The following is a 14,662-nucleotide window of genomic DNA, read 5'->3' as shown; positions in this document are numbered from 1 at the left end:
ATGTGACTTAAGGAAGGCTGGGCGTTTCTTCTAATGTAACAATGCTTCCAATGTAACTCATCAATAATAATAAATAAGCCTAATGATTTTGAGCACTTTTGTTTCATAAGATGTAAGAACAATTTCTTTGGGCCTGGCGGCGTGGCCTAGCGGCTAAAGTCCTCGCCTTGAAAGCCCCGGGATCCCATATGGGCGCCGGTTCTAATCCCGGCAGCTCCACTTCCCATCCAGCTCCCTGCTTGTGGCCTGGGAAAGCAGTTGAGGACGGCCCAGTGCATTGGGACCCTGCACCCGTGTGGGAGACCCGGAAGAGGTTCCTGGTTCCCGGCATCGGATTGGCGCGCACCGGACGTTGCAGCTCGCTTGGGGAGTGAATCATCGGACGGAAGATCTTCCTCTCTGTCTCTCCTCCTCTCTGTATATCCGGCTTTCCAATAATAATAAAAAATCTTAAAAAAAAAAAAAACAATTTCTTTGTTATTTTTCAGAGCGCCATAGAAAGGCAATTGTAGCTGGAAAAATTACAATAGAAACTCGATTTGGGAAGACAAAATATTGAAGGATGTCTGGACAGTTGAGCCCTAGATTAAGAAAGGGTCATGGGTTGCTGAGAAAAAAAAATACTTTGTTTCCTAGTTACTCACTGATAATAAAGATATTTAAAAGTAAATAGGAAGAGTCCAGTGTAATGACACAGCATATTAAACCACTGCTTAGGACTAACATTCCGTATCAGTGGGACAATTCTAGCCTCAGTTCCTCCACTTTCAATCATGTTTCCTGTTAATGTACCTAGAAATACAGTACAAAATGGCCCAAGGTCTTGGTCCTTTGCCATCGATCTGAGAGACCTAGATGAAATTCCTGGCTCCTGGCCTATGCCTGCTCCATACCTCGCTGGTGCAGTGCCTTGGAAATAAAGCACCAGTGAAAGTGTCTTCCATCCCTCTGTCCTTCCCCTCTCCCTTGGTCTCCTTTCCTCCAGTCGGTTTCTCCTGGTCACTGTGCCTTTCAAATGATAAGTCTTAAAAAATAAACATAGAATGTGAAGACCTTAGGTCTTTACAAAATGAGAAATCTTTGTTTTCTAAAATAATCAAGGATGTAATGAAGTCAACAATTAATGAAAGGCTAGCCTGGTAAAGCACAGAATCTTTCTTCTCTATGCAGATTGCATAGAAGTATGCATATGCATATATATATGTATATATATATGTATATATACACATACATATATATAGACATTTTAAGAAGATCAATAAACCAATAAAACTATGTCATTTTAATGAAAACAAATTTCTAGCTGTGTATGAGTACAATATATAATAAAGTTCTTTTTTTATGTTATGTAAAAATTATGAACTTTTTGCCAGGTTTAGGCCAGCATAGATAAAATTTCATTTTCAAAATCTCTGAAAGTTTCCTATATCCATCATATAGCTTCTTTTTTTTTTTTTTTTTTTCTTCTTTTTTTTTTTTATATATATATTTATTATTTAACTTCAGTAATTACATTGTATTATGTGACACAATTACATAGATACTTGGGTTCTCCCCACCCCTCCCCAAACCCTCCCACCATGGTGGATTCCTCCACCTTGTTGCATAACCACAGCTCAAGTTCAGTTGAGATTCCCCCATTGCAAGCGTATACCAAACATAGAGTCCAGCATCTTATTGTCCAGTCAAGTCCAACGGCTTCTTAGGTATACCCTCTCTGGTCTGAAGACAGAGCCAGCAGAGCATCATCCCAGTCAATTGAAAGCTCCAACATACCATCAGCAAAAATTTACATCATTATGGAATTAATTGACATAGTAATGAGTAACCAACATGTTAAAAGTAAATGCGAGTTCCCAGTCACCTTCTGTGACCACCTCACCTATACTTCAATCTTAGTTTATACACAACATATAACATTCAAAACATAACATGTTATACATAACATCATATCATCTTAAATTAAGGCAAACATGTGGTATTTAACCTTTTGGGATTGGCTCATTTCCCTTAGCATTATGGTTTCCAGTTTGGCCCATTTGGCCACAAAGAACTGCATTTTGTTTTTTTTAATAGCTGAGTAGTATTCCATGGAGTAGATGAACCATAGCTTTCTTATCCAATCCTCTGTTGATGGGCATTTTGGTTGCTTCCATGTTTTTGCAATTACTGATTGTGCTGCTATGAGCATAGGAGTGCATGTTGGTTTCTCATAAAACAAGTGTTCTGGATATATTCCTAGGAGTGCTATTGCTGGATCATACGGTATGTTGAATTTGAGTTGTTTGAATATTCTCCATACTGATTTCCATAGAGGCTGTACCAGCCTGCAGCCCCACCAGCAGTGGAGTAGGGTTCCCTTTTCCCCGCAACCTCGCCAACAAGTGTTGTTGGTGCTTTTATTCATGTGGGCCAGTCTTACTGGTGTTAGGTGGTACCTCATTGATGTTTTAATTTGGATTTCCCTTATTGCCAGGGAACTTGAGCATTTTTTCATATGTTTATTTGCCATTTGGGTTTGTTCCTTTGTGAAGTGTCTGCCCATTTCCCGTGCCCATTTCTTGAGTGGCTTGTTTGTTTTGACATTTTGGTTGTTTTGTAGCTCTTTGTATATTCTGGAGATCAGCCCTCTATCACCTATGTCGTGTGCGAAGATCTTCTCCCATTCTGTGGGTTGCCTTTTTACTTTGTTGATTGTTTCTCTAGCTGTACAGAAGCTTCTTAGTTTGATGAGGTCCCAATTGTTTATTTTGGTCTCGATTTCTACTGCATCTGGAGTCTTTTTTAGGAAGTGAGGGCCTACCCCTAAGTGTTCCAGTGTGTTTCCAACTTTTTCTTCCAAAAGTTTGAAGGTTTCTGGATGTAGGTTTAGATCTGTTATCCATTTAGATCTGATCTTAGTGTATGGTGAGAGATGTGGATCTATTTTTTTGTTTCTGCAGGCTATCAACCAGTTGTCCCAACAGCATTTATTGAACAGACCTTCCCATTTGCCTGGATTGTCGTTTGTCTTTTTGTCAAAGATTATTTGGCTGTATCTGTGTGGGTTTCCTTCTGGTGTTTCTATTCTGCTCCATTGATCTTCCTCTCTATCTTTGTGCCAGTACCAGGCTGTTTTGATAACCACTGCCCTATAGTATGTCCAGAGGTCCGGAACTGTGATTCCCCCTGCTAACTTCCTGTTCTTCAGGATGGTTCTAGCTATCCGTGGTTTTTTGTGCTTCCAGATGAACCTTTGGATCATTGTTTCCAGTTCCATGAAGAATGTTTTGGGCAATTTGATTGGGATTGCGTTGAATGTATATATTGCTTTTGGCAGTATAGACATTTTAATGATATTGATTTTACCTATCCAGGAGCATGGGATGTTACTCCATCTTTTGAGGTCTTGTTCAATTTCTTTTTTAAGTAGTTTGTAGTTTTCTTCAAATAAGTCTCCTACATTTTTGGTTAGATTTATTCCCAGATATTTCATACTTTTCTCTGTTATTTTGAATGGTATCTTGCTGGTTAAGTCTTTTTCCATCTTGGGGCTGTTCGCATACACTATGGCTGTTGATTTTTGTTCATTAATTTTGTACCCTGCCACTCTACCAAACTCTCGTACAAGTTCTAGCAGTCTCTGTATTGAGTCTCTTGGCTCTTCTACATAAAGAATCATATCATCTGCGTATAGTGAGAGTTTGACTTCTTCGTTTCCCATTTGGATTCCTCTGATTTCTTTTTCTTGTCTTATGGCCTCAGCGAGTACCTCTAGGACTATGTTGAATAGTAGTGGAGAAAGTGGACATCCCTGTCTTGTTCCAGATCTCAGTGGGAAGGGTTCCAGTTTTTCTCCATTCAGTATGATGCTGGCGTTGGGTTTTTCATATATGGCTTTAATTATGTTGTGGATTTTTCCATCTATGCCTACCTTGGTTAGGGTTTTTAGTAGGAAGTGGTGTTGGATTTTGTCGAAAGCTTTTTCTGCGTCTATTGATACTATCATGTGATTCTTGTTTTTCAGTTTTTGGATGTGGTGTATCACATTTATGGATTTGCGAATGTTGAACCATCCCTGCATTCCAGGGATGAATCCTACTTGATCTGGATGAACGATCTGTCTGATGTGTTTTTGAATTCTGTTGGCTAGGATTTTGTTGAGAATCTTAGCATCAATGTTCATCAAAGAGATAGGTCTGTAGTTTTCCTTCTCTGTTAGTTCTCTGTCTGGTTTTGGGATTAAGGTAATGTTGGCTTCATAGAATGAGTTTGGAAGGGTTGCCTCTTTTTCTATTGTTTTGAAGAGTTTGTAGAGGATTGGGGTCAGTTCTGTTCGGAATGTTTTGTAGAATTCTGGAGTGAAGCCGTCTGGGCCTGGGCTTTTCTTTGTTGGGAGGTCTTTAATCACTGATTCAATCTCTACTTCAGTTATGGGTTTGTTCAGGTCGTTTGTTGCCTCTGGGCTAAGTTTTGGCAGGTGGTAGAAGTCTAAGAACTTTTCCATTTCTTGGTGATCTTCTGATTTGTTGGAGTACAGTGCTTTGTAGTAATTTCTAATTATGGCCTTAATGGATGCGGTGTCTGTTGTTATGTTGCCTTTTTCATCTTTGATGCTGTTAATTCTTGCCTTCTCTTGTTTTTTCCTTGTCAGTCGGGCCAGTGGGGTGTCTATCTTGTTTATCTTCTCAAAAAACCAGCTTTTTGATTCATTGATTTTGTGTATGGTTTTTTTTATTTCTATCTGGTTGATTTCCTCCCTTGTTTTGATGATTTCTTGTTTCCTATTGTGTGTGGGGCTCTTCTGCTGTTGTTTTTCCAATTCCTGGAGGTGTGTGTTTAGTTCCTGTATTTGGCGCCTCTCTTGGGCCTTGACATGAGCTCCAATTGCGATGAGTTTACCCCGTAGCACTGCTTTGGCAGTGTCCCACAAGTTTTGGAATGTTGTGTCAGAGTTTTCATTGGTTTCCATAAATTTTTTGATCTCATCTTTAATTTCTTCTCTGATCCATTGTTCGTTTAGTAGCATATTGTTCAGCCTCCAAGAGTTTCTGTATTTCCTGGGACATTTTGAATTGCTGATTTCCAGCTTCATTCCGTGGTGGTCTGAGAGGGTACATGGTATGATTTCTATCTTTTTGAAGTTATTTAGGTTTGCTTTGTGTCCTATCATGTGGTCGATCCTGGAGAAGGTGCCATGCACTGCTGAAAAAAATGTATAATCTGTGGCCTTAGGGTAAAAAATTCTATAGATGTCAACCAAGTCCAGTTGTTCTATTGTTTGTATGAGCTCTGTTGTTTCTTTGTTGAGTTTTTGTTTTGTTGATCTGTCTTTAGTTGTTAGTGGGGTGTTAAGATCACCCACTATTATTGTGTGCATATCTATGTCTCCCCTTAAGTCCGTGAGTAATTGCTTCACGTAGCTAGGTGCGTTTGAATTTGGTGCATATATGTTCACAATGGTAATTACTTCCTGATGGATCAGTCCCTTTACCAATATATAATGTCCTTCCCTGTCCTTTTTGATGTGTGTCAGATTGAAGTCCACATCATCTGAAATTAAGACAGCTACCCCAGCCTTTTTTTCTCGTCCATTGGCATGAAATATCTGTTTCCAACCTTTCACTTTCAGCTTCTTCGAATCTCTTCTGGTTAGATGTGTCTCTTGTAGGCAACAGATAGTTGGGTGCTGTTTGAGAATCCATTCTGTTAATCTATGCCTTTTGATTGGTGAGTTCAGGCCATTTGTGTTAAGAGTTAAAATTGAGAGGTTGTGATTTTGCCCTGCCATACTTGTTTTTGTGGGTGTTGATATCTGTGTAATTGCCCTTCCTTGTGTGGACTTTAGTGGGGAGATCTTCCTGTTTGCCATCTTTGCTTATGATTCACCTCCTTTTTTTCTGGATTTAGTGCATTTCTAAGGAGATTTTGTAGAGCTGGTTTTGTGCTGGCATATTCTTCTAATTTCTCTTTGCTGTGGAAGTATTTGATTTCGTTCTCAAATACGAATGAGATCTTTGCTGGGTACAATATTCTTGGTTGACAGTTGTTCTGATTCAGGATTTGGAAGATCTTTGTCCATTCTCTTCTTGCTTGTAAAGTCTCTTCAGAGAAGTCAGCAGTGATCCTGATTGGTTTTCCCCGGTATGTGATCTTTTCTCTGCTTCGTACTTGTCTTAGGATTCTTTCTTTGTCTTCGTTGGAGTGGAACTTGAGCACCATATGTCTGGGTGAAGATCGCTTTGGGTCATATCTGCTGGGAGTCCTCTGACCGTCCTGGATTTGGGCTGGGTTCATGTTCCAAGTGTTTTGAAAGTTTTCCTGTATAATTTCGTCGAGCACCATTTGCATTCCTGACTCTTTTTCCGCTCCTTCAGGAAGGCCAATAATCCTAATATTTGATTTTCTGAGGTTGTCTTTCATTTCTTGTATGGTCTTATTGGCTTTGTTCAGACTTGTCTCCAGCTGTTTCATGAACTGGGTATGTTCGTTTTGTGTGTCTTCTGTTTCAGAGATCCTCTCTTCTGCTGTATTTGTTCTGTTGGTTAGGCTCTCAATTTTGTGCTCTAAGTCAAGGATTTTACTTTTCATTTGTTGTATTTCTGAGGCTATGTGGTTCTTGAATTCCTTGAAGTCCTCCCAATTCTTCTCATTGTCTCTGACATATTTTAACATTATTTTTTTGAATTTCTTGTCTGGTAGATCTTCTATGTCTTCATCTCGCATCTCCGAAATAGACATTGGCTTTCGATCCTGTATTGGTAGGGTGTTGGCACTCTCATCTGGATCATTACCTTTTCTGGTATTTCTTCCCATTGTGTTAGTGTTTCTTTTTTGAGAGACCTAGGCACCAGTGTGCTGAGGGGTCTCCAAGCACTATCCTCTAGAGATCGGAGTCTGCAGGCGTGGAGTAGCAGGGTGTGGGAATTTTCAAGGCACTTTTGGTGCGTCTCCAGAACACTGGACCTCAGGGCGCCACTTCCAGGGCCCAGTGGATTCAAAGCGCACTCTCAGCTCGTCCCCTACAGGTATGCTACCACAGGGCGTGGGGGAGTGAAGGCACTCTCTGTGCGCACCCCCTGTGCGAGGGATCACAGGGCTCGGAGCACTGGACTATAGGGCGTGGGGTGTTCCAGGTGTTCTCTGGAAGCGCCTCCTGTGCAGGCCCGCCCACCCCAGTGCTTGCAGGGGACCGACCGCCCCAGCGCTAGCACGGGACTGCCCAGCCCAGATGGCGTGCTTGGGTTCCTGTGGTATAGCACCGCCCAGCTGAGTGCCAGACCGCAAAGGCACGGGGGAATATCCAATGTGCCTTTTGCCTTTCTCCCAGACACAGTTTTGGCAATTTCAAGGCACTCGCCCTGTGTCTCTAGACGCAGGAGTCTGGGGGTGGGGGAGGGGCGGGGAGAGGAGCACCAATTGTGTTCAGGCTTTGTGCATGCCCCTGGGGGGCCAACTCCCGAAGCCTCCAACCCACCACTGTCCCCACCCAACTCTCTCAAACCTCAGGTTCCTGCAGTCTGCCTCTTCCTCTGGTCGGAATTCTTGCCGCAGGTGTGTCTCCCAGCGACTGCTGTGTCCGTTGCTGTTCTCGGCGGGGGCAGGCGGCTGGAACCTGGAGGCTGCGGCTGGGGCAGGTCCCGGCGGGGCTTGGCGACCAGGGTGGGCGGATGCCGGCGGGTCCCAAACACCGCTGGTCCTCGCGGCCACTGCGTCTGCGGGTCGGTCTCCGGATCGGTCGGCGGCTTTCAGTGTCTGCACTTAGAGGTGACTCAGCAGGTCAGGAGCGGAAAGTCGTCTCCCCTGCTCTTTCTTTTGTTTTTTTCCCTGGTTGCTCTTCCGAGTTGTGTGGATTTTTTTGGTTCCACACTGTCCAGGGAACTTCACGTTCTTCTCCCTGTAGTTCTATGCTGCTCCACTTACTCTTTTGTCGCGTTCTAGCCCTCTCTGTCTGTGAGCTCTCTCACAGTCTTCCTCCTATGTCGGCCATCTTGCGAGTCGTCCCCATCATATAGCTTCTTAAAATGACAGAAATGAATATCTTCATTAGCAATCTATAACCTCTCTATAAGGTTTAGAAATAAGAAGCAAAAATATGTAAACTCAAAGTGTTTATTAATCAAAGTTCCAATATTTTATCAATGATCTGGAAATCTAATGAATACACATTAATTAATTCACTACCATTTAAAAATGTTAAATTATCTAACAATCTGGAAAATTAAACTCAAATTGACATACTAAAAAAATAACTGCTGTTGAAATAAAGTTTGTTAAAGTAACGATTGGTCTTGGCTAAACATATTTATATATTTTATAATCTTAAGTATTCGGTAGAAGTAACTAGCTTCATTAATAAACTTGTATAATTTTAGAAAAAGCATCCCCTAAGAATAAAAATTTATTATTCTTAAAACTTATAGAGATGATAATACTTTTTATTAAATTAAAAATGTCAAGCTAAATATTTTTGGCAAAGATTTAGCTAAATTTTATACATTTGAATTCATCACACACTTCTGAATTTGTTTCTATGAAATACTTTTAAAATTAAACACATTGGAATCTTGGAGAAATATTTTATGTTTTGTTTATGAACGTGTTTTTAATCTCTGTAAGACATGTAAGAGCCATTTCATTTTTTAAATAATTAATTTATAGAAAGATGCAGTTACTGCAGCCAGTGTTGGGATGCAGTGTGTTAAGCCACTGCAGCTGACATCCCATTTTGAGGCACAGTTTTGTGTCCCTACTTCTGTGCTTCCCATCCAGCTCCCTGCTAAAGATCCAGAGAAAGCAGCAAATAGAATCAAATAACTGAAGTACTTTGAGTCCCTGTAATGCACATGGGAGCCCCAGATGAAATTTGGGGATCCTGGCTTTAACTTGGCCCAGCTCTAGCCACTATAATCACCTGGGGGAGGAACCAGTAGGTGGAAGGATGGAAGATCTAGCTCTCTTTCTCTCACTCTAATTCTACCTTTGAAACAAATAAATCTCAATTTAAAAAAAAAAAAAAGCAGAGGAGGGAAAGTGAAACAGAGAGCTTGAAAGAGAGAGACCAGCCAAGACCACAATAGCAAGCTTCCAACTGTTGACTCATTCTCCACATGATTGCAGTGGCAGTACTGGGCTAGGCTGAAATCAGGAGCCACAAACTCCATTTGGGTCTCCCACGTGGATAGCTCTTGAGCTATCTTTTGCTGCTTTCCCAGGTGCGTTACCAGAAAGCTGGATCAAAAGCAGAGCAACTAAAACTTGAATCTACACTTAATGTGAAATGTTGATGTGTCAGGTAGGAGCTTTACCTATTGTGCCACAGTGCCAGAACTGAGTCCTATTTTTAGAGACAAAAAATCTGGGGATTATGGAAACAGGAATAATGGAGTAATCAGTGAACATTATAGGTCTTAAAATGAAAGATGGAAATGGGCCTTGTTTGAGCACTGTTGGTTGGTTATTTTTCTGTCTTAACTCGTGTGGCAGTTTAGTACCAAAATCAAACATGAAAGAGACTGAGAAGCTAAAAACTTAAACCAATCATGGTCTTCGAAGCTGGAGTTTTGGGGAAGTGACCAGATTGACTAGATTGAATTAGATTATCCCAGTGACACTCCCGTGATTGAATTCTGATGGCTTTATAAACAAATAGAAAAAAGAAACAGATACACACAGGCATGCCTATTTCGTTCTCTTGCTATTTCATGTTTTTCCCCACCATGAAACCCTGTCAATAGGAGCGGCACCACGAGATGAGACCACTTGACTTTGCATGCCAAGTACTCAAGAGGAGGATGGTTCTTGGAAGTCAACACTTTCTTAGGACACCAAAGTACTGTGGGATTTCTCAATTATCACTTCTTTTTGGGATTACAGGCTTAATTTCAACATTGTCATAATAATCTTGGAAACTTTGTACAATGAAATAATTTAGATAAAGATCACTTTTGACTAATAATTTCACTTGTGATTCTCACTGATGGTTCAGGTACTACCCTATTAGGCTTAGAAGGTGTTATCAATATACTAAGTTCTGCAAGTTATCTGCATTTCCTCACTCACAAGCTGGATCAAAAATGGAGCATCCTGGATGGGAACAAGTGGACATGAGATACCAGAGCCCTAGGTAGTGCCTAACCCTTTATGCCACAGTCCAGCCCAAAATTTATGTTTTAATTTCATTTGTCCTGAACTTTTCAAAATTTCTTTATATCCTAGACATAAAACTAGAAGAGTCCTATTTGAATCTTATTTCAAAGAAACAAATAAAAGTTATTGTTTCATAATGAAAGTCCTCTATAAAAGCTTAAACTTGAGTTTTCATTTTTTTTTAAGATTTTTATTATTATTGGAAAGCTGGATATACAGAGAGGAGGAGAGACAGAGAGGAAGATCTTCTGCCCAACCGATGTTTCACTCCCCAAGTGAGCCGCAACAGGCCGGTATGCGCCAATCCGATGCCGGGAACCAGGAACCTCCTCCGGGTCTCCCATGCGGGTGCAGGGTCCCAAAGCTTTGGGCCATCCTCGACTGCTTTCCCAGGCCACAAGCAGGGAGCTGGATGGGAAGTGGAGCTGCCGGGGTTAGAACCGGCGCCCATATGGGATCCCAGGGCTTTCAAGGCAAGGACTTTAGCCGCTAGGCCACGCCGTTTGGCCCAAGTTTTCATTTTTTAAAGATGGATATATATTGTCCTCATCCATGGTAGACATTATTAATGCTGTTTTAAACAGATAGAAAATTTATTTGTTGGCACAACTAAAAATAATCTGTATACTAACTCAGAAGAGCATTTTGGCCCATGCCATAGAGCTTAGAGAATCATCATATTAGGTGAAATGCCTCTACTACAAGCATCTAAGTCTCAATTTGTTTTTGTTTGTTTTGTTTTTTTGAAACTTTGCAACTTACTTGGGTTTGAAATTATAGGAAAGTATTTGGCCTTGAGAAATAAAAAAGTTCTGGAGGGTCCATCTGTGTTATGTCTGTCTGTATATAATAGCAATTTTATTTCAAAGCAACTTATTTGACAAATAGTCTACCCATGGAGGAATAAGTGAGAATGATAGAAAATAAACACTGTAAAATTAAAAATTAAAAAAAGAAAATAAGTCATAGATCTAGAAATTTAAATTCAATCATAAGACTTTGAATAAATAAGGATATGCAGAGGGAAAACATTTATATTATTGTTCTATTCAAATAGTAATTAGATTTACAAAAAGTAATTGACTTTATAAAAATTGTTTTTTCCTGCTGTGATTCTTCTGATTCTGTTAATTAGTAAACTCAATCGATTAGATAGAATTCAGTTAATTATTATTTTTAGGTTACCAAGGATTTTTACCTATATAGGTAAAGTATGAGCTTTTAACACTTCATTTTCTTCAATATAAATGTATGTTTCAGATCATTAAAAAAGATTCATAATACAGTTACATAGTTTTGTGTCATTCTTGTTAAGCTTTTTTCGAGGGCCCAGCAGCTAAAATCTTTGTCTTGCATGTGCCGGAACCCCATATGGGCGCTGGTTGTTGTCCGGGCTGCTCCACTTCCCATCCAGCTCCCTGCCTGTGGCCTGGGAAAACAGTCAAGAAGGCCCAAAGCCTTGGGACCCTGGACCCACCTGGGAGACGTGGAAGAGGCTCCTGGCTTCAGATTGGCTCAGCTCTGGCTGTTGTGGCAACCTGGGGAGTGAATCATCCAGATGGAAGATCTTCTGCTCTGTCTCTGCTCTTCTCGGTATATCTAACTTTCCAATAAAAATAAATAAATCTTAAACTTTTTGGGTATTTATAACAATGAATAAAGTACAACAGTGTATGGATTTTAATATACATGTGTACTACTTATTTATGCTTATGTTAAAATTTACTTCATAGGAACAGAAAAGAAAATATCCTGACACTTGAGTATTCCTCTGAGAATATTGTCATTCTCCCTAAGGAAATGATCTCAACGGAGTTTAGATAGCCTACATACATGGTTTCAGAACACACTGAACATAATACCCAGAACTTTCTTTTTCATAGCTGTTATTTCTTTGCAAAAGGACGCTTTGCTTTTGAAATTTCTCAGTGAATGGTGAGTTTTACCCTTCCCCAACCAGTCTAATGAGTAAATTTAAAAATTTCTCACCTCTTTCGCATAGTGGCCAGGATCCATAAATTTTGTGTTGATGTGATTTAATCCAATTAAAAGGCTCCTTTTTTCCTGCTGTGATGTAAGCTGCACCTCTTTTTTGTTCCAATTTTCTGGTCTCCTTCCCAAAGGGTGCCAGCCCTAGATTAATTAACAACTTTTGTAAAATCTTCTTTAAATAAAGTCGGTTAAGGATACCATGCTGTGTCTTTCTAAGGTCAGCAGAGTATTAATCCCAATCCTTTTCTTTTTGTCATGTGTAAATGTTAACAGGGGTGTGTGTGTGTGCGCGCGCGCGTATGTGAGAGAGCGAGCGAGAGAGAAAGAGACAGAGACAGAGAGCGAGAGCAAGAGAGCCAGTTTGTGTGTATTTTCCTTGTCATTGGATGGCACAGGTCTGCAAATGAAGACGATAAAAATGCATCATGGAATACCTTTCTTAATATGCCACTAGAGCTAGTAAATAATATTGTGAGCCTCGTCTGTGTGTGATGACTACAAAGAATCATTTTTGGTGAATAACAATGGCAGTATTTTATCTATGCTGGTGGGTTGAATTGTAACTTTGGTAGAAAAGTCTGTATCTAGTATTCAGTATTTCAAAAATATCAATAGTGTTTTGTTCTTTCCATCTGAGTGGAGATATAACTCCACAAAGTATGATACTTGAACACTTCCTAAATCTGTACTTCTTAGAAATTAATGATATACTTTATAGTGGTAGCCCTGTTTTTAGACAGGGACACTTTCTCACATCTTGTCATAAGTAGGTCAGAAAAAAAAAGTCTAAAACCACAAATTTTTATAGACTAGAGCAATTGAATAGCAAAGGGAAATTTTTTTTTCTAAGAGTAGGGAATAAGGGCGTATGTGTGGAGGAGTGGTAATTAAATCTCCACTCAAAATTACAGAATTTATGTATGTAACAAATATGTATGTCTTAAAAGGTTAGAAAGCAGGCTGATATTGTGGCACTGAGGTTAAGCTGCTGCTAGTGATGGCGAATTATTGGTTCACATCCAGCTACTCTACTTTCCATCTGGCTCTGTGCTATTGTGCCTAGTAAGGCAACAGAAGAAGGACCAATTACTTGGGCCCCTGTCGACCCTGTGGGAGATCAAGATGGAGTTTCTTGCTACTGATTTCAACCTGGTATGGATATGGCTGTTATGCCCATACTGGGGACAGAACCAGCATTTGGAAGATCTACATGTCCCTCTGCTTTTAATAAATAAATAAATAAATAAATAAATAAATAAATAAATGTTTTAAAGATTGGAAAATACCTTTTACATTGCTATTAAAGCTAAAATTAAGTTACCTAGAATATAGGCTGCAAAAAAATTTGTAGATTTCTATTGAAACAGGATTTTAGCCACAGTAATTTCCTGATTGTTTTTGTAATTTCTTTTTTGACATGCTTTATTAGACTTATTCTCTTTTTAAATTTTCTTATTAATTAATTAATTAATTTTGGAAAGGCACACATTTTACAGAGAGAAGGAGAGACAGAGAGGAAGATCTTATATTCACTGATTCACTCTCCAATTGGCTGCAATGATCAAAGCTAAGCCAATCCAAGGCCAGGGGTCCCCTCTGTGTCTTCCACATCGGTGCAGAGTCCCAAGGACTTGAGCCATCCTCTACTACTCTCCCAGGCCTTAAACAGGGAGTTAGATGGGAAACAGAACAGCCAGGACATGAACCAGCGCTCATGGAGGATTGGTCAATTGTGCCATCATGCTGGCCCCCCCATCTTTATACTTTCATAGAATTACAGTTTCATAGAAATTTATAGATTAGTCTTCTCTTATTAGAGTCTGAGTTAAAAGCAAAAATTATATAGCCAATACTGGGATCTAACCTCCTATGTTACTTATTAAGTTTTTCATAAAGAGAATTGTCCACAAGATTACTAAAATTCTTCATTAAATTTTTTTAAAATTTACTCTGATGAACATACTATTGAGCCAAAGAAGCATGACATAAAAGATTACCTTCAATGTCACTTCATTTACTTAGTTCCAAAATCAGGTAAAACTATTTTGACTATGAATGTATAAATATGCAATATAATTATAAAGAAAAGAGAAAACATTAACTATCATATAATCTTTATATTAAAAGGTTCTCACTTTACAAAATGATTCTGTGAATTACTGAAAAAAATGTAAACAGTGCATCTAGCTAGAGTGTCATGATCAATGCATACCTCAGTACTCCTGTATACAGTCCATTCACCATATCTTTTAATGATCTTATAATGCTTCAGATACTCTGTATGATGTTCCAGTCCTTATGTGTAGGAACAGAAGGTAAGGTTTTCTTTTGTTCACACATTATGTAATTGTGTCACCATTATAACAGAAACATTTGTAGGGGGAGAAAAAAATGTCCCCACTGTCTTCCTGGGTTCTCTAGAAGAGGCCTGCAGATTAGACTGAAAAAAGCTTAACAAGAATAACACAAATGGGAGTATATGAGCACATGCAATAGATAGACATGGGAGAAACTCAGTTTGGTTATCTCAGATAGATGGTTA

The sequence above is a fragment of the Ochotona princeps genome, chromosome X, assembly GCF_030435755.1.
Source record: "Ochotona princeps isolate mOchPri1 chromosome X, mOchPri1.hap1, whole genome shotgun sequence".
Classification (NCBI taxonomy): Eukaryota; Metazoa; Chordata; class Mammalia; order Lagomorpha; family Ochotonidae; genus Ochotona; species Ochotona princeps.
This window is presented reverse-complemented; position numbering follows the sequence as displayed.